The sequence below is a fragment of the Phyllobates terribilis genome, unplaced genomic scaffold (genome assembly GCF_046119375.1).
Source record: "Phyllobates terribilis strain yellow unplaced genomic scaffold, ASM4611937v1 Scaffold_74__1_contigs__length_7073193, whole genome shotgun sequence".
In the NCBI taxonomy this organism is placed as follows: Eukaryota; Metazoa; Chordata; class Amphibia; order Anura; family Dendrobatidae; genus Phyllobates; species Phyllobates terribilis.
Genome location: NW_027362834.1, coordinates 1,051,680 through 1,075,166, shown reverse-complemented (window position 1 = coordinate 1,075,166; position 23,487 = coordinate 1,051,680). Strand labels below are relative to the sequence as shown.

The following is a 23,487-nucleotide window of genomic DNA, read 5'->3' as shown; positions in this document are numbered from 1 at the left end:
GCAGAGCACAATTCAGCTTCCAGGAGCCGGGACCGGACGGAAAACCGTCGCCGAGGACACCTTGTAAGTGAATGGCTCTGTGGTCGGAGAAGAAGCAGGGGACCATCGAGTGCCTACTCTGCCTGACTGCCCGAGAGGTGAACACAAAGTCAATCCTGGAGCGGAGTGAGCCATCCGGTCGGCTCCACGAATAGTTCATGGAGCCTCTCCCCATGGAGCCCACCACGTCCTGAAGAGAGGCCTCGGTTACCATCTCGATGAGCAGCTTGGACGTGATGTCCAACTTGGCAGATGTGCCAGAACTACGACCATCCTCCTCGATGGGGCAGTTGAAATCCCCGGCCATCACTAAGGTCCTGGTGGTGGCAAGCTGAAGCCGCAGGGTCTGGAAAAGCTCCAAACGCTCATTCTTCAGTGGGGACGCATACACGTTGATGAACCTGACAGGTTCTCCCGCCCAGTTGCCATCTACAACAAGAGCCCTGCCGCAGATGAGCTCCTGGACGGACTCAAGCGTGAATGCGCCCCCCCTGATCAGAATTGCGACCCCTGCAGACTTGCAGTCACCCCCACCGGACCAGTAGGATGGACCGTGGGACCACTCCCTGGCCAGATGTTTGAAGGACCTAGAGGAGGGAAGGGAACATTCCTGCAACATATAAACATCACACAACTGGGAAGTAAGGAAGGCATAAATAGTCTGACGTCTGAACTTGTCCTTGATGCTCCTGACATTAATGGAAAATAAGTTAATATTAGCCATCATGTAGGGAAAAAAGAAAAAGTTAGCGCAGGCAATACACCTTAGTTACCACTCCGGTCGGGTGGTCCCTCGTCGGTGTTGACTGCTGGTGACGGGATCACCAGCAGGCCCTCTTCCTCCATCTGGTCAAGCAGCGCGGCCTCGATCTCGGCGACCACCAGTTCCTCCTCTTCTGGCTCGGCCACCAGGGTCTCAACCATGTGCTCCATCTCTTCTGGCTCAGGGAGGGTATCCTCCTTTTCGCCTACGAAATCCAGAATCTTCTTTTTGGAGGATTCAGTAGCAGGGCTGTCCTCCACCTTCCTCTTTCCCCGGGTTGGAACTGGGGAGACAAGAAGGGGAAAATCCTCCTCGGAATAGATAGCGGCAGGTGGAGGAAAGGTTAATTCCACCACTACCATGGTCTGAGGAGGGAGAGTGGCTGCCGGGGCAGGGGAAAGGACACCTGCTGAGGAGTAGGGGAAGGAGGAAGAGGAAGTGGAATCCTCAGCAGGGGTGGCCGGGGTGGGGGGGGATTGGACGGGGGTGGCAGGGGGAGGGATCGAGAGAGGGGTGACAGAACTCTTACCCTCCTTTGACTTTTTCTTCTGCTTCGGAGCTGCTGGGACCGTCGCTGGGGCTTTGGCCACCGACTCCTTGACCGCTTTGGCCTTGGTCGTCTCGGCCTTGGCCGCTGGGGCCTTGGTCGTCGCGTCCTTGACCTTCACAGGCCTGGTTGTCGGGGCGTTGTCCTCCGGAGCTGGGGTCGTCGCAACCACCGATGCCCAGGATCTCTCACGCTTGGGGCAATCCTTGTACAGATGAGCCGCCAGCCCACACAGGTTGCAGGACGTCTTCTTCGGGCAGTCCTTCGAGCTGTGTCCCGTCACTCGACAAATCCTGCAGGCATCCTCCTTGCAGTCCTTCATCTCGTGGCCGTTCTTGCCGCATCTCCTGCAGTTCCGCGGCATGTCCGGGTAATAGATGAGGCCGTAGGAGTTGCCCAGGGAGAATGTCGGGGGCAGGTGCCGAAGTCCGTCTGAGTACGCCAGGTCCCTGTGAAGTCTAACAGTCACCGACCACTTACCTGTCCAGAAGCCGAGTCCATTCAGGATGTGAGAGGGTTCCTTCACAACCAAACAGAAGCGTCTCAGGAAGGTACAGATGTCTTGGCCTGGGGTGTGCGGGTTGCGCATGGAGACCGTGATCCTCCTTTCGTCCCTCTGGATAGGGCAGCTACCTGTAAAGGCAGAGAAAGAATTATCCGATCCTTTTGCGCTTACCATTTCCCAGAACCTCCTGCAGGTGTTCACAGTGGCGAAGGTGACGAAGAAGATCCCCGTCAAGAAGGTCTGGATGCTGAGGGTGTCCGACCTGGAGAAGCCTCGATCCAGCAGCATCTTCTGGCAGAACACGTCCGAGGACATGTCCGGCACCCTCCCATCCACTTCCTTCAGCTTCAGGGCCACCGTCTGCCGCATCCATGGCTCCAGGGCTGGAGCTTCGTGGCGGGGCTTCTGGGGTCCCTTCTGCTGGCCAGTCGTGGAGGCAGAGTCCTTGGGGTCAGAATCGGCTCCTGGCTGGGCCCTCCTGGCTGTCCCCTGCTCCAGGCTCTTCTTTTCGGCCTTCCTCGCAGCGCTTGCCATGGCTTTCCTCCTGCAGTTACTTCTTGGAGCTGGATCTGGAGCTCTTCCCGAAATGGGTGGAGCTATGCAGATTCTTCTCCCGTCGTGTTCTGGACAAATTCCCCGAAAGGTCTTTGTCTCGATGATTTTCTTACTCAAAGATTCCACAGGACAGCCCGATTCTTCTCCGAGTCTTCGTCTTCTTCTGGATTCTTTAGAGCTTCTTCCTCCCACCGATATCCGCCTTCCTTCTCCGATGTCAGCTGCGCTCCGAAGCTCTTCTCCTTCCGAGTTCGATCGCTCTCGTCAAGTGTAGATCGTAGCTCTTGTGTTCTTAAAAGAACAGATACTACACTTGATCTTAGCCAAAAGGCCGAGAAGCGATAACCAGAATTGGTTTCCGACTACGGTGCCACCCAAGGATTCTGAAAAGTCCATTTGTGGAGATGGCCACCTGGACTCCCGTTAAGAAGACATGCTGTCAACCTCTAGATCCCTCACATGCCTGCACTTTTCGGCTTGCTGCTGCTGCAATCCACGCGTTTTAGATCTGCATAACTCCACCTCTTTTAGCACAGTACCCTCAACCCCCGGCTGTTCCCACCCGCCTCAACACCGTTGGAAGGGAGGAGAACCAATTAAGGCGGGGGGGGGGTGGAACGAGCAGCTGTCTACCCTTAGCAGGAGGGTTGCTGATTAATTACCTCTCCTGCTGCTGCTGCTGCTGGCTGTCCAGCAGCAGACTGAAGGTGGCTGCTGCTGTGCGCAGGTATATAAAGGCTCAGAGCCTATTATGACATGCGCAGCCAGCGTTCCATTGCCACATTCCGTCTACTGCAGGCGGGATACCTGGATGGCTGAATGTCACTGAGAAGCTCACAGAGACCGCCATAAGCAACAGTTTAAAAGAATGCCACAGACTAATCAACCAAACTTTTTGGGTTGGTTTCTCTTTTATAGTCTGCAGGCATTAAATGAAAGAAGTCAGTGTTCCAGCAGAGGGAGACAACGTTTCAGAAAAGGCATTGTAGCAAACCAAAAAAGAAATTTTAAGCGCAGCAGAGTAACCAGCTCACATACCTGTTAGCTCAGGTGAGTTTAAAAGGCTGCTGTTGATAACAAGGGCATTTGCTAAATAGATGGTGTGTGTGCAACAATATACTGAAAGGTCAATTATATTGTGCAGCTTATCTCACCACCTGTAGTTATTTAGGTGAAAGCTCCAAAATGCTTGCCTAATATGTCTGTTTATCCAAAAGGAAGTATAGAGGGAGAGCTAGATAGATAGCATTGCATTACATTACATTACATGGCAATGCAATGCACAGTTGCTGAAGTTGAACCAAAATGAGCTTGTCATCTGGCTTCTGCAACTTTTAACATGAAAAATCCAATGAGGAGAAGAAAAGCAAAGCCAAAGAGTCCATCCCAAAATCCGACAAACAAGCAAAATGAACAAAAAGCATTGAATTCAATTCTTTCTGATTTTAGAAACTGCATTAAAGAAGGGGTGCACCGGTCCTGGAGATACTGCAATACCAGGTCAATGCGTGGAGTGGACAGAGCAAGCTCTTTTTCCATCTCCCTGTTCTAAAAATCCATTTAATATATGGTCCCCAGATAGGGGACGTATCAGATATTAAACTGATAAGAACAGATACTACACTTGATCTTAGCCAAAAGGCCGAGAAGCGATAACCAGAATTGGTTTCCGACTACGGTGCCACCCAAGGATTCTGAAAAGTCCATTTGTGGAGATGGCCACCTGGACTCCCGTTAAGAAGACATGCTGTCAACCTCTAGATCCCTCACATGCCTGCACTTTTCGGCTTGCTGCTGCTGCAATCCACGCGTTTTAGATCTGCATAACTCCACCTCTTTTAGCACAGTACCCTCAACCCCCGGCTGTTCCCACCCGCCTCAACACCGTTGGAAGGGAGGAAAACCAATTAAGGCGGGGGGGGTGGAACGAGCAGCTGTCTACCCTTAGCAGGAGGGTTGCTGATTAATTACCTCTCCTGCTGCTGCTGCTGCTGGCTGTCCAGCAGCAGACTGAAGGTGGCTGCTGCTGTGCGCAGGTATATAAAGGCTCAGAGCCTATTATGACACGCGCAGCCAGCGTTCCATTGCCACATTCCGTCTACTGCAGGCGGGATACCTGGATGGCTGAATGTCACTGAGAAGCTCACAGAGACCGCCATAAGCAACAGTTTAAAAGAATGCCACAGACTAATCAACCAAACTTTTTGGGTTGGTTTCTCTTTTATAGTCTGCAGGCATTAAATGAAAGAAGTCAGTGTTCCAGCAGAGGGAGACAACGTTTCAGAAAAGGCATTGTAGCAAACCAAAAAATAAATTTTAAGCGCAGCAGAGTAACCAGCTCACATACCTGTTAGCTCAGGTGAGTTTAAAAGGCTGCTGTTGATAACAAGGGCATTTGCTAAATAGATGGTGTGTGTGCAACAATATACTGAAAGGTCAATTATATTGTGCAGCTTATCTCACCACCTGTAGTTATTTAGGTGAAAGCTCCAAAATGCTTGCCTAATATGTCTGTTTATCCAAAAGGAAGTATAGAGGGAGAGCTAGATAGATAGCATTGCATTACATTACATTACATGGCAATGCAATGCACAGTTGCTGAAGTTGAACCAAAATGAGCTTGTCATCTGGCTTCTGCAACTTTTAACATGAAAAATCCAATGAGGAGAAGAAAAGCAAAGCCAAAGAGTCCATCCCAAAATCCGACAAACAAGCAAAATGAACAAAAAGCATTGAATTCAATTCTTTCTGATTTTAGAAACTGCATTAAAGAAGGGGTGCACCGGTCCTGGAGATACTGCAATACCAGGTCAATGCGTGGAGTGGACAGAGCAAGCTCTTTTTCCATCTCCCTGTTCTAAAAATCCATTTAATATATGGTCCCCAGATAGGGGACGTATCAGATATTAAACTGATAAGAACAGATACTACACTTGATCTTAGCCAAAAGGCCGAGAAGCGATAACCAGAATTGGTTTCCGACTACGGTGCCACCCAAGGATTCTGAAAAGTCCATTTGTGGAGATGGCCTCCTGGACTCCCGTTAAGAAGACATGCTGTCAACCTCTAGATCCCTCACATGCCTGCACTTTTCAGCTTGCTGCTGCTGCAATCCACGCGTTTTAGATCTGCATAACTCCACCTCTTTTAGCACAGTACCCTCAACCCCCGGCTGTTCCCACCCGCCTCAACACCGTTGGAAGGGAGGAGAACCAATTAAGGCGGGGGGGGGGGTGGAACGAGCAGCTGTCTACCCTTAGCAGGAGGGTTGCTGATTAATTACCTCTCCTGCTGCTGCTGCTGCTGGCTGTCCAGCAGCAGACTGAAGGTGGCTGCTGCTGTGCGCAGGTATATAAAGGCTCAGAGCCTATTATGACACGCGCAGCCAGCGTTCCATTGCCACATTCCGTCTACTGCAGGCGGGATACCTGGATGGCTGAATGTCACTGAGAAGCTCACAGAGACCGCCATAAGCAACAGTTTAAAAGAATGCCACAGACTAATCAACCAAACTTTTTGGGTTGGTTTCTCTTTTATAGTCTGCAGGCATTAAATGAAAGAAGTCAGTGTTCCAGCAGAGGGAGACAACGTTTCAGAAAAGGCATTGTAGCAAACCAAAAAAGAAATTTTAAGCGCAGCAGAGTAACCAGCTCACATACCTGTTAGCTCAGGTGAGTTTAAAAGGCTGCTGTTGATAACAAGGGCATTTGCTAAATAGATGGTGTGTGTGCAACAATATACTGAAAGGTCAATTATATTGTGCAGCTTATCTCACCACCTGTAGTTATTTAGGTGAAAGCTCCAAAATGCTTGCCTAATATGTCTGTTTATCCAAAAGGAAGTATAGAGGGAGAGCTAGATAGATAGCATTGCATTACATTACATTACATGGCAATGCAATGCACAGTTGCTGAAGTTGAACCAAAATGAGCTTGTCATCTGGCTTCTGCAACTTTTAACATGAAAAATCCAATGAGGAGAAGAAAAGCAAAGCCAAAGAGTCCATCCCAAAATCCGACAAACAAGCAAAATGAACAAAAAGCATTGAATTCAATTCTTTCTGATTTTAGAAACTGCATTAAAGAAGGTGTGCACCGGTCCTGGAGATACTGCAATACCAGGTCAATGCGTGGAGTGGACAGAGCAAGCTCTTTTTCCATCTCCCTGTTCTAAAAATCCATTTAATATATGGTCCCCAGATAGGGGACGTATCAGATATTAAACTGATAAGAACAGATACTACACTTGATCTTAGCCAAAAGGCCGAGAAGCGATAACCAGAATTGGTTTCCGACTACGGTGCCACCCAAGGATTCTGAAAAGTCCATTTGTGGAGATGGCCACCTGGACTCCCGTTAAGAAGACATGCTGTCAACCTCTAGATCCCTCACATGCCTGCACTTTTCGGCTTGCTGCTGCTGCAATCCACGCGTTTTAGATCTGCATAACTTCACCTCTTTTAGCACAGTACCCTCAACCCCCGGCTGTTCCCACCCGCCTCAACACCGTTGGAAGGGAGGAGAACCAATTAAGGCGGGGGGGGGGTGGAACGAGCAGCTGTCTACCCTTAGCAGGAGGGTTGCTGATTAATTACCTCTCCTGCTGCTGCTGCTGCTGGCTGTCCAGCAGCAGACTGAAGGTGGCTGCTGCTGTGCGCAGGTATATAAAGGCTCAGAGCCTATTATGACACGCGCAGCCAGCGTTCCATTGCCACATTCCGTCTACTGCAGGCGGGATACCTGGATGGCTGAATGTCACTGAGAAGCTCACAGAGACCGCCATAAGCAACAGTTTAAAAGAATGCCACAGACTAATCAACCAAACTTTTTGGGTTGGTTTCTCTTTTATAGTCTGCAGGCATTAAATGAAAGAAGTCAGTGTTCCAGCAGAGGGAGACAACGTTTCAGAAAAGGCATTGTAGCAAACCAAAAAAGAAATTTTAAGCGCAGCAGAGTAACCAGCTCACATACCTGTTAGCTCAGGTGAGTTTAAAAGGCTGCTGTTGATAACAAGGGCATTTGCTAAATAGATGGTGTGTGTGCAACAATATACTGAAAGGTCAATTATATTGTGCAGCTTATCTCACCACCTGTAGTTATTTAGGTGAAAGCTCCAAAATGCTTGCCTAATATGTCTGTTTATCCAAAAGGAAGTATAGAGGGAGAGCTAGATAGATAGCATTGCATTACATTACATTACATGGCAATGCAATGCACAGTTGCTGAAGTTGAACCAAAATGAGCTTGTCATCTGGCTTCTGCAACTTTTAACATGAAAAATCCAATGAGGAGAAGAAAAGCAAAGCCAAAGAGTCCATCCCAAAATCCGACAAACAAGCAAAATGAACAAAAATCATTGAATTCAATTCTTTCTGATTTTAGAAACTGCATTAAAGAAGGGGTGCACCGGTCCTGGAGATACTGCAATACCAGGTCAATGCGTGGAGTGGACAGAGCAAGCTCTTTTTCCATCTCCCTGTTCTAAAAATCCATTTAATATATGGTCCCCAGATAGGGGACGTATCAGATATTAAACTGATAAGAACAGATACTACACTTGATCTTAGCCAAAAGGCCGAGAAGCGATAACCAGAATTGGTTTCCGACTACGGTGCCACCCAAGGATTCTGAAAAGTCCATTTGTGGAGATGGCCACCTGGACTCCCGTTAAGAAGACATGCTGTCAACCTCTAGATCCCTCACATGCCTGCACTTTTCGGCTTGCTGCTGCTGCAATCCACGCGTTTTAGATCTGCATAACTCCACCTCTTTTAGCACAGTACCCTCAACCCCCGGCTGTTCCCACCCGCCTCAACACCGTTGGAAGGGAGGAGAACCAATTAAGGCGGGGGGGGGGGTGGAACGAGCAGCTGTCTACCCTTAGCAGGAGGGTTGCTGATTAATTACCTCTCCTGCTGCTGCTGCTGCTGGCTGTCCAGCAGCAGACTGAAGGTGGCTGCTGCTGTGCGCAGGTATATAAAGGCTCAGAGCCTATTATGACACGCGCAGCCAGCGTTCCATTGCCACATTCCGTCTACTGCAGGCGGGATACCTGGATGGCTGAATGTCACTGAGAAGCTCACAGAGACCGCCATAAGCAACAGTTTAAAAGAATGCCACAGACTAATCAACCAAACTTTTTGGGTTGGTTTCTCTTTTATAGTCTGCAGGCATTAAATGAAAGAAGTCAGTGTTCCAGCAGAGGGAGACAACGTTTCAGAAAAGGCATTGTAGCAAACCAAAAAAGAAATTTTAAGCGCAGCAGAGTAACCAGCTCACATACCTGTTAGCTCAGGTGAGTTTAAAAGGCTGCTGTTGATAACAAGGGCATTTGCTAAATAGATGGTGTGTGTGCAACAATATACTGAAAGGTCAATTATATTGTGCAGCTTATCTCACCACCTGTAGTTATTTAGGTGAAAGCTCCAAAATGCTTGCCTAATATGTCTGTTTATCCAAAAGGAAGTATAGAGGGAGAGCTAGATAGATAGCATTGCATTACATTACATTACATGGCAATGCAATGCACAGTTGCTGAAGTTGAACCAAAATGAGCTTGTCATCTGGCTTCTGCAACTTTTAACATGAAAAATCCAATGAGGAGAAGAAAAGCAAAGCCAAAGAGTCCATCCCAAAATCCGACAAACAAGCAAAATGAACAAAAAGCATTGAATTCAATTCTTTCTGATTTTAGAAACTGCATTAAAGAAGGGGTGCACCGGTCCTGGAGATACTGCAATACCAGGTCAATGCGTGGAGTGGACAGAGCAAGCTCTTTTTCCATCTCCCTGTTCTAAAAATCCATTTAATATATGGTCCCCAGATAGGGGACGTATCAGATATTAAACTGATAAGAACAGATACTACACTTGATCTTAGCCAAAAGGCCGAGAAGCGATAACCAGAATTGGTTTCCGACTACGGTGCCACCCAAGGATTCTGAAAAGTCCATTTGTGGAGATGGCCACCTGGACTCCCGTTAAGAAGACATGCTGTCAACCTCTAGATCCCTCACATGCCTGCACTTTTCGGCTTGCTGCTGCTGCAATCCACGCGTTTTAGATCTGCATAACTCCACCTCTTTTAGCACAGTACCCTCAACCCCCGGCTGTTCCCACCCGCCTCAACACCGTTGGAAGGGAGGAGAACAAATTAAGGCGGGGGGGGGGGTGGAACGAGCAGCTGTCTACCCTTAGCAGGAGGGTTGCTGATTAATTACCTCTCCTGCTGCTGCTGCTGCTGCTGGCTGTCCAGCAGCAGACTGAAGGTGGCTGCTGCTGTGCGCAGGTATATAAAGGCTCAGAGCCTATTATGACACGCGCAGCCAGCGTTCCATTGCCACATTCCGCCTACTGCAGGCGGGATACCTGGATGGCTGAATGTCACTGAGAAGCTCACAGAGACCGCCATAAGCAACAGTTTAAAAGAATGCCACAGACTAATCAACCAAACTTTTTGGGTTGGTTTCTCTTTTATAGTCTGCAGGCATTAAATGAAAGAAGTCAGTGTTCCAGCAGAGGGAGACAACGTTTCAGAAAAGGCATTGTAGCAAACCAAAAAAGAAATTTTAAGCGCAGCAGAGTAACCAGCTCACATACCTGTTAGCTCAGGTGAGTTTAAAAGGCTGCTGTTGATAACAAGGGCATTTGCTAAATAGATGGTGTGTGTGCAACAATATACTGAAAGGTCAATTATATTGTGCAGCTTATCTCACCACCTGTAGTTATTTAGGTGAAAGCTCCAAAATGCTTGCCTAATATGTCTGTTTATCCAAAAGGAAGTATAGAGGGAGAGCTAGATAGATAGCATTGCATTACATTACATTACATGGCAATGCAATGCACAGTTGCTGAAGTTGAACCAAAATGAGCTTGTCATCTGGCTTCTGCAACTTTTAACATGAAAAATCCAATGAGGAGAAGAAAAGCAAAGCCAAAGAGTCCATCCCAAAATCCGACAAACAAGCAAAATGAACAAAAAGCATTGAATTCAATTCTTTCTGATTTTAGAAACTGCATTAAAGAAGGGGTGCACCGGTCCTGGAGATACTGCAATACCAGGTCAATGCGTGGAGTGGACAGAGCAAGCTCTTTTTCCATCTCCCTGTTCTAAAAATCCATTTAATATATGGTCCCCAGATAGGGGACGTATCAGATATTAAACTGATAAGAACAGATACTACACTTGATCTTAGCCAAAAGGCCGAGAAGCGATAACCAGAATTGGTTTCCGACTACGGTGCCACCCAAGGATTCTGAAAAGTCCATTTGTGGAGATGGCCACCTGGACTCCCGTTAAGAAGACATGCTGTCAACCTCTAGATCCCTCACATGCCTGCACTTTTCGGCTTGCTGCTGCTGCAATCCACGCGTTTTAGATCTGCATAACTCCACCTCTTTTAGCACAGTACCCTCAACCCCCGGCTGTTCCCACCCGCCTCAAGAGCGTTGGAAGGGAGGAGAACCAATAAAGGCGGGGGGGGGGGGGGGTGGAACGAGCAGCTGTCTACCCTTAGCAGGAGGGTTGCTGATTAATTACCTCTCCTGCTGCTGCTGCTGGCTGTCCAGCAGCAGACTGAAGGTGGCTGCTGCTGTGCGCAGGTATATAAAGGCTCAGAGCCTATTATGACACGCGCAGCCAGCGTTCCATTGCCACATTCCGTCTACTGCAGGCGGGATACCTGGATGGCTGAATGTCACTGAGAAGCTCACAGAGACCGCCATAAGCAACAGTTTAAAAGAATGCCACAGACTAATCAACCAAACTTTTTGGGTTGGTTTCTCTTTTATAGTCTGCAGGCATTAAATGAAAGAAGTCAGTGTTCCAGCAGAGGGAGACAACGTTTCAGAAAAGGCATTGTAGCAAACCAAAAAAGAAATTTTAAGCGCAGCAGAGTAACCAGCTCACATACCTGTTAGCTCAGGTGAGTTTAAAAGGCTGCTGTTGATAACAAGGGCATTTGCTAAATAGATGGTGTGTGTGCAACAATATACTGAAAGGTCAATTATATTGTGCAGCTTATCTCACCACCTGTAGTTATTTAGGTGAAAGCTCCAAAATGCTTGCCTAATATGTCTGTTTATCCAAAAGGAAGTATAGAGGGAGAGCTAGATAGATAGCATTGCATTACATTACATTACATGGCAATGCAATGCACAGTTGCTGAAGTTGAACCAAAATGAGCTTGTCATCTGGCTTCTGCAACTTTTAACATGAAAAATCCAATGAGGAGAAGAAAAGCAAAGCCAAAGAGTCCATCCCAAAATCCGACAAACAAGCAAAATGAACAAAAAGCATTGAATTCAATTCTTTCTGATTTTAGAAACTGCATTAAAGAAGGGGTGCACCGGTCCTGGAGATACTGGAATACCAGGTCAATGCGTGGAGTGGACAGAGCAAGCTCTTTTTCCATCTCCCTGTTCTAAAAATCCATTTAATATATGGTCCCCAGATAGGGGACGTATCAGATATTAAACTGATAAGAACAGATACTACACTTGATCTTAGCCAAAAGGCCGAGAAGCGATAACCAGAATTGGTTTCCGACTACGGTGCCACCCAAGGATTCTGAAAAGTCCATTTGTGGAGATGGCCACCTGGACTCCCGTTAAGAAGACATGCTGTCAACCTCTAGATCCCTCACATGCCTGCACTTTTCGGCATGCTGCTGCTGCAATCCATGCGTTATAGATCTGCATAACTCCACCTCTTTTAGCACAGTACCCTCAACCCCCGGCTGTTCCCACCCGCCTCAACACCGTTGGAAGGGAGGAGAACCAATTAAGGCGGGGGGGGGGTGGAACGAGCAGCTGTCTACCCTTAGCAGGAGGGTTGCTGATTAATTACCTCTCCTGCTGCTGCTGCTGCTGGCTGTCCAGCAGCAGACTGAAGGTGGCTGCTGCTGTGCGCAGGTATATAAAGGCTCAGAGCCTATTATGACACGCGCAGCCAGCGTTCCATTGCCACATTCCGTCTACTGCAGGCGGGATACCTGGATGGCTGAATGTCACTGAGAAGCTCACAGAGACCGCCATAAGCAACAGTTTAAAAGAATGCCACAGACTAATCAACCAAACTTTTTGGGTTGGTTTCTCTTTTATAGTCTGCAGGCATTAAATGAAAGAAGTCAGTGTTCCAGCAGAGGGAGACAACGTTTCAGAAAAGGCATTGTAGCAAACCAAAAAAGAAATTTTAAGCGCAGCAGAGTAACCAGCTCACATACCTGTTAGCTCAGGTGAGTTTAAAAGGCTGCTGTTGATAACAAGGGCATTTGCTAAATAGATGGTGTGTGTGCAACAATATACTGAAAGGTCAATTATATTGTGCAGCTTATCTCACCACCTGTAGTTATTTAGGTGAAAGCTCCAAAATGCTTGCCTAATATGTCTGTTTATCCAAAAGGAAGTATAGAGGGAGAGCTAGATAGATAGCATTGCATTACATTACATTACATGGCAATGCAATGCAGAGTTGCTGAAGTTGAACCAAAATGAGCTTGTCATCTGGCTTCTGCAACTTTTAACATGAAAAATCCAATGAGGAGAAGAAAAGCAAAGCCAAAGAGTCCATCCCAAAATCCGACAAACAAGCAAAATGAACAAAAAGCATTGAATTCAATTCTTTCTGATTTTAGAAACTGCATTAAAGAAGGGGTGCACCGGTCCTGGAGATACTGCAATACCAGGTCAATGCGTGGAGTGGACAGAGCAAGCTCTTTTTCCATCTCCCTGTTCTAAAAATCCATTTAATATATGGTCCCCAGATAGGGGACGTATCAGATATTAAACTGATAAGAACAGATACTACACTTGATCTTAGCCAAAAGGCCGAGAAGCGATAACCAGAATTGGTTTCCGACTACGGTGCCACCCAAGGATTCTGAAAAGTCCATTTGTGGAGATGGCCACCTGGACTCCCGTTAAGAAGACATGCTGTCAACCTCTAGATCCCTCACATGCCTGCACTTTTCGGCTTGCTGCTGCTGCAATCCACGCGTTTTAGATCTGCATAACTCCACCTCTTTTAGCACAGTACCCTCAACCCCCAGCTGTTCCCACCCGCCTCAACACCGTTGGAAGGGAGGAGAACCAATTAAGGCGGGGGGGGGGGGTGGAACGAGCAGCTGTCTACCCTTAGCAGGAGGGTTGCTGATTAATTACCTCTCCTGCTGCTGCTGCTGCTGGCTGTCCAGCAGCAGACTGAAGGTGGCTGCTGCTGTGCGCAGGTATATAAAGGCTCAGAGCCTATTATGACACGCGCAGCCAGCGTTCCATTGCCACATTCCGACTACTGCAGGCGGGATACCTGGATGGCTGAATGTCACTGAGAAGCTCACAGAGACCGCCATAAGCAACAGTTTAAAAGAATGCCACAGACTAATCAACCAAACTTTTTGGGTTGGTTTCTCTTTTATAGTCTGCAGGCATTAAATGAAAGAAGTCAGTGTTCCAGCAGAGGGAGACAACGTTTCAGAAAAGGCATTGTAGCAAACCAAAAAAGAAATTTTAAGCGCAGCAGAGTAACCAGCTCACATACCTGTTAGCTCAGGTGAGTTTAAAAGGCTGCTGTTGATAACAAGGGCATTTGCTAAATAGATGGTGTGTGTGCAACAATATACTGAAAGGTCAATTATATTGTGCAGCTTATCTCACCACCTGTAGTTATTTAGGTGAAAGCTCCAAAATGCTTGCCTAATATGTCTGTTTATCCAAAAGGAAGTATAGAGGGAGAGCTAGATAGATAGCATTGCATTACATTACATTACATGGCAATGCAATGCACAGTTGCTGAAGTTGAACCAAAATGAGCTTGTCATCTGGCTTCTGCAACTTTTAACATGAAAAATCCAATGAGGAGAAGAAAAGCAAAGCCAAAGAGTCCATCCCAAAATCCGACAAACAAGCAAAATGAACAAAAAGCATTGAATTCAATTCTTTCTGATTTTAGAAACTGCATTAAAGAAGGGGTGCACCGGTCCTGGAGATACTGGAATACCAGGTCAATGCGTGGAGTGGACAGAGCAAGCTCTTTTTCCATCTCCCTGTTCTAAAAATCCATTTAATATATGGTCCCCAGATAGGGGACGTATCAGATATTAAACTGATAAGAACAGATACTACACTTGATCTTAGCCAAAAGGCCGAGAAGCGATAACCAGAATTGGTTTCCGACTACGGTGCCACCCAAGGATTCTGAAAAGTCCATTTGTGGAGATGGCCACCTGGACTCCCGTTAAGAAGACATGCTGTCAACCTCTAGATCCCTCACATGCCTGCACTTTTCGGCATGCTGCTGCTGCAATCCATGCGTTATAGATCTGCATAACTCCACCTCTTTTAGCACAGTACCCTCAACCCCCGGCTGTTCCCACCCGCCTCAACACCGTTGGAAGGGAGGAGAACCAATTAAGGCGGGGGGGGGGGGTGGAACGAGCAGCTGTCTACCCTTAGCAGGAGGGTTGCTGATTAATTACCTCTCCTGCTGCTGCTGCTGCTGGCTGTCCAGCAGCAGACTGAAGGTGGCTGCTGCTGTGCGCAGGTATATAAAGGCTCAGAGCCTATTATGACACGCGCAGCCAGCGTTCCATTGCCACATTCCGACTACTGCAGGCGGGATACCTGGATGGCTGAATGTCACTGAGAAGCTCACAGAGACCGCCATAAGCAACAGTTTAAAAGAATGCCACAGACTAATCAACCAAACTTTTTGGGTTGGTTTCTCTTTTATAGTCTGCAGGCATTAAATGAAAGAAGTCAGTGTTCCAGCAGAGGGAGACAACGTTTCAGAAAAGGCATTGTAGCAAACCAAAAAAGAAATTTTAAGCGCAGCAGAGTAACCAGCTCACATACCTGTTAGCTCAGGTGAGTTTAAAAGGCTGCTGTTGATAACAAGGGCATTTGCTAAATAGATGGTGTGTGTGCAACAATATACTGAAAGGTCAATTATATTGTGCAGCTTATCTCACCACCTGTAGTTATTTAGGTGAAAGCTCCAAAATGCTTGCCTAATATGTCTGTTTATCCAAAAGGAAGTATAGAGGGAGAGCTAGATAGATAGCATTGCATTACATTACATTACATGGCAATGCAATGCACAGTTGCTGAAGTTGAACCAAAATGAGCTTGTCATCTGGCTTCTGCAACTTTTAACATGAAAAATCCAATGAGGAGAAGAAAAGCAAAGCCAAAGAGTCCATCCCAAAATCCGACAAACAAGCAAAATGAACAAAAAGCATTGAATTCAATTCTTTCTGATTTTAGAAACTGCATTAAAGAAGGGGTGCACCGGTCCTGGAGATACTGCAATACCAGGTCAATGCGTGGAGTGGACAGAGCAAGCTCTTTTTCCATCTCCCTGTTCTAAAAATCCATTTAATATATGGTCCCCAGATAGGGGACGTATCAGATATTAAACTGATAAGAACAGATACTACACTTGATCTTAGCCAAAAGGCCGAGAAGCGATAACCAGAATTGGTTTCCGACTACGGTGCCACCCAAGGATTCTGAAAAGTCCATTTGTGGAGATGGCCACCTGGACTCCCGTTAAGAAGACATGCTGTCAACCTCTAGATCCCTCACATGCCTGCACTTTTCGGCTTGCGGCTGCTGCAATCCACGCGTTTTAGATCTGCATAACTCCACCTCTTTTAGCACAGTACCCTCAACCCCCGGCTGTTCCCACCCGCCTCTACACCGTTGGAAGGGAGGAGAACCAATTAAGGCGGGGGGGGGTGGAACGAGCAGCTGTCTACCCTTAGCAGGAGGGTTGCTGATTAATTACCTCTCCTGCTGCTGCTGCTGCTGGCTGTCCAGCAGCAGACTGAAGGTGGCTGCTGCTGTGCGCAGGTATATAAAGGCTCAGAGCCTATTATGACACGCGCAGCCAGCGTTCCATTGCCACATTCCGTCTACTGCAGGCGGGATACCTGGATGGCTGAATGTCACTGAGAAGCTCACAGAGACCGCCATAAGCAACAGTTTAAAAGAATGCCACAGACTAATCAACCAAACTTTTTGGGTTGGTTTCTCTTTTATAGTCTGCAGGCATTAAATGAAAGAAGTCAGTGTTCCAGCAGAGGGAGACAACGTTTCAGAAAAGGCATTGTAGCAAACCAAAAAAGAAATTTTAAGCGCAGCAGAGTAACCAGCTCACATACCTGTTAGCTCAGGTGAGTTTAAAAGGCTGCTGTTGATAACAAGGGCATTTGCTAAATAGATGGTGTGTGTGCAACAATATACTGAAAGGTCAATTATATTGTGCAGCTTATCTCACCACCTGTAGTTATTTAGGTGAAAGCTCCAAAATGCTTGCCTAATATGTCTGTTTATCCAAAAGGAAGTATAGAGGGAGAGCTAGATAGATAGCATTGCATTACATTACATTACATGGCAATGCAATGCACAGTTGCTGAAGTTGAACCAAAATGAGCTTGTCATCTGGCTTCTGCAACTTTTAACATGAAAAATCCAATGAGGAGAAGAAAAGCAAAGCCAAAGAGTCCATCCCAAAATCCGACAAACAAGCAAAATGAACAAAAAGCATTGAATTCAATTCTTTCTGATTTTAGAAACTGCATTAAAGAAGGGGTGCACCGGTCCTGGAGATACTGCAATACCAGGTCAATGCGTGGAGTGGACAGAGCAAGCTCTTTTTCCATCTCCCTGTTCTAAAAATCCATTTAATATATGGTCCCCAGATAGGGGACGTATCAGATATTAAACTGATAAGAACAGATACTACACTTGATCTTAGCCAAAAGGCCGAGAAGCGATAACCAGAATTGGTTTCCGACTACGGTGCCACCCAAGGATTCTGAAAAGTCCATTTGTGGAGATGGCCACCTGGACTCCCGTTAATAAGACATGCTGTCAACCTCTAGATCCCTCACATGCCTGCACTTTCGGCTTGCTGCTGCTGCAATCCACGCGTTTTAGATCTGCATAACTCCACCTCTTTTAGCACAGTACCCTCAACCCCCGGCTGTTCCCACCCGCCTCAACACCGTTGGAAGGGAGGAGAACCAATTAAGGCGGGGGGGGGGGTGGAACGAGCAGCTGTCTACCCTTAGCAGGAGGGTTGCTGATTAATTACCTCTTCTGCTGCTGCTGCTGCTGGCTGTCCAGCAGCAGACTGAAGGTGGCTGCTGCTGTGCGCAGGTATATAAAGGCTCAGAGCCTATTATGACACGCGCAGACAGCGTTCCATTGCCACATTCCGTCTACTGCAGGCGGGATACCTGGATGGCTGAATGTCACTGAGAAGCTCACAGAGACCGCCATAAGCAACAGTTTTAAAAGAATGCCACAGACTAATCAACCAAACTTTTTGGGTTGGTTTCTCTTTTATAGTCTGCAGGCATTAAATGAAAGAAGTCAGTGTTCCAGCAGAGGGAGACAACGTTTCAGAAAAGGCATTGTAGCAAACCAAAAAAGAAATTTTAAGCGCAGCAGAGTAAACCAGCTCACATACCTGTTAGCTCAGGTGAGTTTAAAAGGCTGCTGTTGATAACAAGGGCATTTGCTAAATAGATGGTGTGTGTGCAACAATATACTGAAAGGTCAATTATATTGTGCAGCTATCTCACCACCTGTAGGTTATTTAGGTGAAAGCTCCAGTATGCTTGCCTAATATGTCTTTATCCAAAAGGAAGTATAGAGGGAGAGCTAGATAGATAGCATTGCATTACATTACATTACATGGCAATGCAATGCACAGTTGCTGAAGGTTGAACCAAAATGAGCTTGTCATCTGGCTTCTGCAACTTTTAACATGAAAATCCAATGAGGAGAAGAAAAGCAAAGCCAAAGAGTCCATCCCAAAATCCGACAAACAAGCAAAATGAACAAAAAGCATTGAATTCAATTCTTTCTGATTTTAGAAACTGCATTAAAGAAGGGTGCACCGGCCTGGAGATACTGCAAATACCAGGTCAATGCGTGGAGTGGACAGAGCAAGCTCTTTTTCCATCTCCCTGTTCTAAAAATCCATTTAATATATGGTCCCCAGATAGGGGACGTATCAGATATTAAACTGATAAGAACAGATACTACACTTGATCTTAGCCAAAAGGCCGAGAAGCGATAACCAGAATTGGTTTCCGACAACGGTGCCACCCAAGGATTCTGAAAAGTCCATTTGTGGAGATGGCCACCTGGACTCCCGTTAAGAAGACATGCTGTCAACCTCTAGATCCCTCACATGCCTGCACTTTTCGGCTTGCTGCTGCTGCAATCCACGCGTTTTAGATCTGCATAACTCCACCTCTTTTAGCACAGTACCCTCAACCCCCGGCTGTTCCCACCCGCCTCAACACCGTTGGAAGGGAGGAGAACCAATTAAGGCGGGGGGGGGGGTGGAACGAGCAGCTGTCTACCCTTAGCAGGAGGGTTGCTGATTAATTACCTCTCCTGCTGCTGCTGCTGCTGGCTGTCCAGCAGCAGACTGAACGTGGCTGCTGCTGTGCGCAGGTATATAAAGGCTCAGAGCCTATTATGACATGCGCAGCCAGCGTTCCATTGCCACATTCCGTCTACTGCAGGCGGGATACCTGGATGGCTGAATGTCACTGAGAAGCTCACAGAGACCGCCATAAGCAACAGTTTAAAAGAATGCCACAGACTAATCAACCAAACTTTTGGGTTGGTTTCTCTTTTATAGTCTGCAGGCATTAAATGAAAGAAGTCAGTGTTCCAGCAGAGGGAGACAACGTTTCAGAAAAGGCATTGTAGCAAACCAAAAAAGAAATTTTAGCGCAGCAGAGTAACCAGCTCACATACTGTTAGCTCAGGTGAGTTTAAAAGGCTGCTGTTGATAACAAGGGCATTTGCTAAATAGATGGTGTGTGTGCAACAATATACTGAAAGGTCAATTATATTGTGCAGCTTATCTCACCACCTGTAGTTATTTAGGTGAAAGCTCCAAAAATGCTTGCCTAATATGTCTGTTTATCCAAAAGGAAGTATAGAGGGAGAGCTAGATAGATAGCATTGCATTACATTACATTACATGGCAATGCAATGCACAGTTGCTGAAGTTGAACCAAAAATGAGCTTGTCATCTGGCTTCTGCAACTTTTAACATGAAAAATCCAATGAGGAGAAGAAAAGCAAAGCCAAAGAGTCCATCCCAAAATCCGACAAACAAGCAAAATGAACAAAAAGCATTGAATTCCAATTCTTCTGATTTTAGAAACTGCATTAAAGAAGGGGGTGCACCGGTCCTGGAGATACTGCAATACCAGGTCAATGCGTGGAGTGGACAGAGCAAGCTCTTTTTCCATCTCCCTGTTCTAAATCATTTAATATATGGTCCCCAGATAGGGGGGGACGTATCAGATATTAAACTGATAAGAACAGATACTACACTTGATCTTAGCCAAAAGGCCGAGAAGCGATAACCAGAATTGGTTTCCGACTACGGTGCCACCCAAGGATTCTGAAAAGTCCATTTGTGGAGATGGCCACCTGGACTCCCGTTAAGAAGACATGCTGTCAACCTCTAGATCCCTCACATGCCTGCACTTTTCGGCTTGCTGCTGCTGCAATCCACGCGTTTTAGATCTGCATAACTCCACCTCTTTTAGCACAGTACCCTCAACCCCCGGCTGTTCCCACCCGCCTCAACACCGTTGGAAGGGAGGAGAACCAATTAAGGCTGGGGGGGGGGGGTGGAACGAGCAGCTGTCTACCCTTAGCAGGAGGGTTGCTGATTAATTACCTCTCCTGCTGCTGCTGCTGGCTGTCCAGCAGCAGACTGAAGGTGGCTGCTGCTGTGCGCAGGTATATAAAGGCTCAGAGCCTATTATGACACGCGCAGCCAGCGTTCCATTGCCACATTCCGTCTACTGCAGGCGGGATACCTGGATGGCTGAATGTCACTGAGAAGCTCACAGAGACCGCCATAAGCAACAGTTTAAAAGAATGCCACAGACTAATCAACCAAACTTTTTGGGTTGGTTTCTCTTTTATAGTCTGCAGGCATTAAATGAAAGAAGTCAGTGTTCCAGCAGAGGGAGACAACGTTTCAGAAAAGGCATTGTAGCAAACCAAAAAAGAAATTTTAAGCGCAGCAGAGTAACCAGCTCACATACCTGTTAGCTCAGGTGAGTTTAAAAGGCTGCTGTTGATAACAAGGGCATTTGCTAAATAGATGGTGTGTGTGCAACAATATACTGAAAGGTCAATTATATTGTGCAGCTTATCTCACCACCTGTAGTTATTTAGGTGAAAGCTCCAAAATGCTTGCCTAATATGTCTGTTTATCCAAAAGGAAGTATAGAGGGAGAGCTAGATAGATAGCATTGCATTACATTACATTACATGGCAATGCAATGCACAGTTGCTGAAGTTGAACCAAAATGAGCTTGTCATCTGGCTTCTGCAACTTTTAACATGAAAAATCCAATGAGGAGAAGAAAAGCAAAGCCAAAGAGTCCATCCCAAAATCCGACAAACAAGCAAAATGAACAAAAAGCATTGAATTCAATTCTTTCTGATTTTAGAAACTGCATTAAAGAAGGGGTGCACCGGTCCTGGAGATACTGCAATACCAGGTCAATGCGTGGAGTGGACAGAGCAAGCTCTTTTTCCATCTCCCTGTTCTAAAAATCCATTTAATATATGGTCCCCAGATAGGGGACGTATCAGATATTAAACTGATAAGAACAGATACTACACTTGATCTTAGCCAAAAGGCCGAGAAGCGATAACCAGAATTGGTTTCCGACTACGGTGCCACCCAAGGATTCTGAAAAGTCCATTTGTGGAGATGGCCACCTGGACTCCCGTTAAGAAGACATGCTGTCAACCTCTAGATCCCTCACATGCCTGCACTTTTCGGCTTGCTGCTGCTGCAATCCACGCGTTTTAGATCTGCATAACTCCACCTCTTTTAGCACAGTACCCTCAACCCCCGGCTGTTCCCACCCGCCTCAACACCGTTGGAAGGGAGGAGAACCAATTAAGGCGGGGGGGGGGGGTGGAACGAGCAGCTGTCTACCCTTAGCAGGAGGGTTGCTGATTAATTACCTCTCCTGCTGCTGCTGCTGCTGGCTGTCCAGCAGCAGACTGAAGGTGGCTGCTGCTGTGCGCAGGTATATAAAGGCTCAGAGCCTATTATGACACGCGCAGCCAGCGTTCCATTGTCACATTCCGTCTACTGCAGGCGGGATACCTGGATGGCTGAATGTCACTGAGAAGCTCACAGAGACCGCCATAAGCAACAGTTTAAAAGAATGCCACAGACTAATCAACCAAACTTTTTGGGTTGGTTTCTCTTTTATAGTCTGCAGGCATTAAATGAAAGAAGTCAGTGTTCCAGCAGAGGGAGACAACGTTTCAGAAAAGGCATTGTAGCAAACCAAAAAAGAAATTTTAAGCGCAGCAGAGTAACCAGCTCACATACCTGTTAGCTCAGGTGAGTTTAAAAGGCTGCTGTTGATAACAAGGGCATTTGCTAAATAGATGGTGTGTGTGCAACAATATACTGAAAGGTCAATTATATTGTGCAGCTTATCTCACCACCTGTAGTTATTTAGGTGAAAGCTCCAAAATGCTTGCCTAATATGTCTGTTTATCCAAAAGGAAGTATAGAGGGAGAGCTAGATAGATAGCATTGCATTACATTACATTACATGGCAATGCAATGCACAGTTGCTGAAGTTGAACCAAAATGAGCTTGTCATCTGGCTTCTGCAACTTTTAACATGAAAAATCCAATGAGGAGAAGAAAAGCAAAGCCAAAGAGTCCATCCCAAAATCCGACAAACAAGCAAAATGAACAAAAAGCATTGAATTCAATTCTTTCTGATTTTAGAAACTGCATTAAAGAAGGGGTGCACCGGTCCTGGAGATACTGCAATACCAGGTCAATGCGTGGAGTGGACAGAGCAAGCTCTTTTTCCATCTCCCTGTTCTAAAAATCCATTTAATATATGGTCCCCAGATAGGGGACGTATCAGATATTAAACTGATAAGAACAGATTTTTTTGATTGAATATATCTTTTATTAGCACAAAAAATAAGTTAACAGACAGTGTACAGTGCCGCAGCCCAGTACACACAGAATTCTACATCACATTTACATAGCATGAGGATACGACGCACTAACTAGACACATCACACCCCTATGCTACACAAAACACTCAATATGAAAGAAAAAGCATGTCAATCAATACAGTACGACGAACCGTGATAAGGGATGGGGATTGGGAAAAAGGGGATGGGGAGGGGAAAATCACAGGCCCGAAGCTTTATTAAAAGACAAGACACATAAGGGGAGAGGGGGAGGAGGGGTTTAGTCCTCATCCTCGTCCTCCGGACCGTCCACGATGGAATAGTCTCTGAGCAGGCTGTGGATCAGCCTGCGGCAGTCCTGGATGGACATCCTCTCCCTCCTCAAGATGAGCCGGTTCCTGGCGACCCAAACGGCATCCTTGAAGCAGTTCATAAGGCGCCAAGCCTCCTGGATGGCTCCGACGGTATGAACCCCAGGGAAGAGTCCGTAAAGCACAGAATGGTGCGATAGGCTCGCCCTGGGGACAGAGTTCCTCAGGTCGTCCTCAAGGGCAGTCAACAGGCGCTGTGCAAATCCGCAGTCCCAAAAAGTGTGCAAAGATGTTTTCTCCACGAAGGGGCACCTTGGGCAGTACCGGGTCTTGCACAGGTTCCGGGCATGCATGAATGACCGGACGGGCAGTCCGCCCTGAATCGCCATCCACGACAAGTCCTTGTGCCCGTTGGTCAGCCTGTCAGACGACACATTTGTCCACACAGTCTCCAGCGTGTCCTGGTGAAGTCCTGTGATGTTCTCCACGTCATCCTTGGCTCTGATGAGCTTGTGGATAGTTTTGGGCTTCCACAAGTCGGGCTTGAGTCCCTCCAGTTGATGTTCCCCCACAAATCGAACGACGTCTCCATAGAACCATGGCGTCGTCCAGTTGTAGGGGAAGGAGCTGTCCCACTTGTCCCAGCCGAGTCGCCTCCAAAGAGGAAGCAGGAAGAAGCGAGACATGGACCTGCCCGCGGAGCCATTCTTGACTTGCAAAGTCCGGCGGACACAATCACACACAAAAGAGGAT

At 46.8% G+C, this 23,487-nt stretch overlaps 15 non-coding genes and 1 pseudogene across 15 annotated transcripts; all 16 read right to left on the bottom strand.

Annotated features, from left to right (window-relative positions):
- Positions 1 to 2,674: 2,674 nt before the first annotated feature.
- LOC141196437 (U2 spliceosomal RNA) lies at positions 2,675 to 2,752 on the bottom strand (annotated as a pseudogene).
- A 1,120-nt stretch (positions 2,753 to 3,872) lies between these two features.
- Positions 3,873 to 4,063, bottom strand: LOC141196839 (U2 spliceosomal RNA). Its single transcript, XR_012269234.1, has one exon. It is a non-coding gene; the product is annotated as a U2 spliceosomal RNA (small nuclear RNA).
- A 1,118-nt stretch (positions 4,064 to 5,181) lies between these two features.
- Positions 5,182 to 5,372, bottom strand: LOC141196837 (U2 spliceosomal RNA). Its single transcript, XR_012269232.1, has one exon. It is a non-coding gene; the product is annotated as a U2 spliceosomal RNA (small nuclear RNA).
- A 1,121-nt stretch (positions 5,373 to 6,493) lies between these two features.
- LOC141195784 (U2 spliceosomal RNA) lies at positions 6,494 to 6,684 on the bottom strand. The gene has a single exon (XR_012268361.1). It is a non-coding gene; the product is annotated as a U2 spliceosomal RNA (small nuclear RNA).
- A 1,120-nt stretch (positions 6,685 to 7,804) lies between these two features.
- On the bottom strand, positions 7,805 to 7,995 carry LOC141196836 (U2 spliceosomal RNA). Its single transcript, XR_012269231.1, has one exon. It is a non-coding gene; the product is annotated as a U2 spliceosomal RNA (small nuclear RNA).
- A 1,121-nt stretch (positions 7,996 to 9,116) lies between these two features.
- On the bottom strand, positions 9,117 to 9,307 carry LOC141196835 (U2 spliceosomal RNA). Its single transcript, XR_012269230.1, has one exon. It is a non-coding gene; the product is annotated as a U2 spliceosomal RNA (small nuclear RNA).
- Positions 9,308 to 10,431: 1,124 nt separating this feature from the next.
- Positions 10,432 to 10,622, bottom strand: LOC141196834 (U2 spliceosomal RNA). The gene has a single exon (XR_012269229.1). It is a non-coding gene; the product is annotated as a U2 spliceosomal RNA (small nuclear RNA).
- A 1,122-nt stretch (positions 10,623 to 11,744) lies between these two features.
- On the bottom strand, positions 11,745 to 11,935 carry LOC141195875 (U2 spliceosomal RNA). The gene has a single exon (XR_012268448.1). It is a non-coding gene; the product is annotated as a U2 spliceosomal RNA (small nuclear RNA).
- A 1,120-nt stretch (positions 11,936 to 13,055) lies between these two features.
- On the bottom strand, positions 13,056 to 13,246 carry LOC141196833 (U2 spliceosomal RNA). The gene has a single exon (XR_012269228.1). It is a non-coding gene; the product is annotated as a U2 spliceosomal RNA (small nuclear RNA).
- Positions 13,247 to 14,368: 1,122 nt separating this feature from the next.
- Positions 14,369 to 14,559, bottom strand: LOC141195874 (U2 spliceosomal RNA). Its single transcript, XR_012268447.1, has one exon. It is a non-coding gene; the product is annotated as a U2 spliceosomal RNA (small nuclear RNA).
- Positions 14,560 to 15,681: 1,122 nt separating this feature from the next.
- LOC141196832 (U2 spliceosomal RNA) lies at positions 15,682 to 15,872 on the bottom strand. The gene has a single exon (XR_012269227.1). It is a non-coding gene; the product is annotated as a U2 spliceosomal RNA (small nuclear RNA).
- A 1,119-nt stretch (positions 15,873 to 16,991) lies between these two features.
- Positions 16,992 to 17,182, bottom strand: LOC141196831 (U2 spliceosomal RNA). The gene has a single exon (XR_012269226.1). It is a non-coding gene; the product is annotated as a U2 spliceosomal RNA (small nuclear RNA).
- Positions 17,183 to 18,301: 1,119 nt separating this feature from the next.
- Positions 18,302 to 18,492, bottom strand: LOC141196199 (U2 spliceosomal RNA). Its single transcript, XR_012268763.1, has one exon. It is a non-coding gene; the product is annotated as a U2 spliceosomal RNA (small nuclear RNA).
- Positions 18,493 to 19,613: 1,121 nt separating this feature from the next.
- LOC141196207 (U2 spliceosomal RNA) lies at positions 19,614 to 19,804 on the bottom strand. The gene has a single exon (XR_012268771.1). It is a non-coding gene; the product is annotated as a U2 spliceosomal RNA (small nuclear RNA).
- Positions 19,805 to 20,924: 1,120 nt separating this feature from the next.
- On the bottom strand, positions 20,925 to 21,115 carry LOC141196830 (U2 spliceosomal RNA). The gene has a single exon (XR_012269225.1). It is a non-coding gene; the product is annotated as a U2 spliceosomal RNA (small nuclear RNA).
- A 1,122-nt stretch (positions 21,116 to 22,237) lies between these two features.
- On the bottom strand, positions 22,238 to 22,431 carry LOC141196250 (U2 spliceosomal RNA). The gene has a single exon (XR_012268813.1). It is a non-coding gene; the product is annotated as a U2 spliceosomal RNA (small nuclear RNA).
- Between the last annotated feature and the right edge of the window lie 1,056 nt (positions 22,432 to 23,487).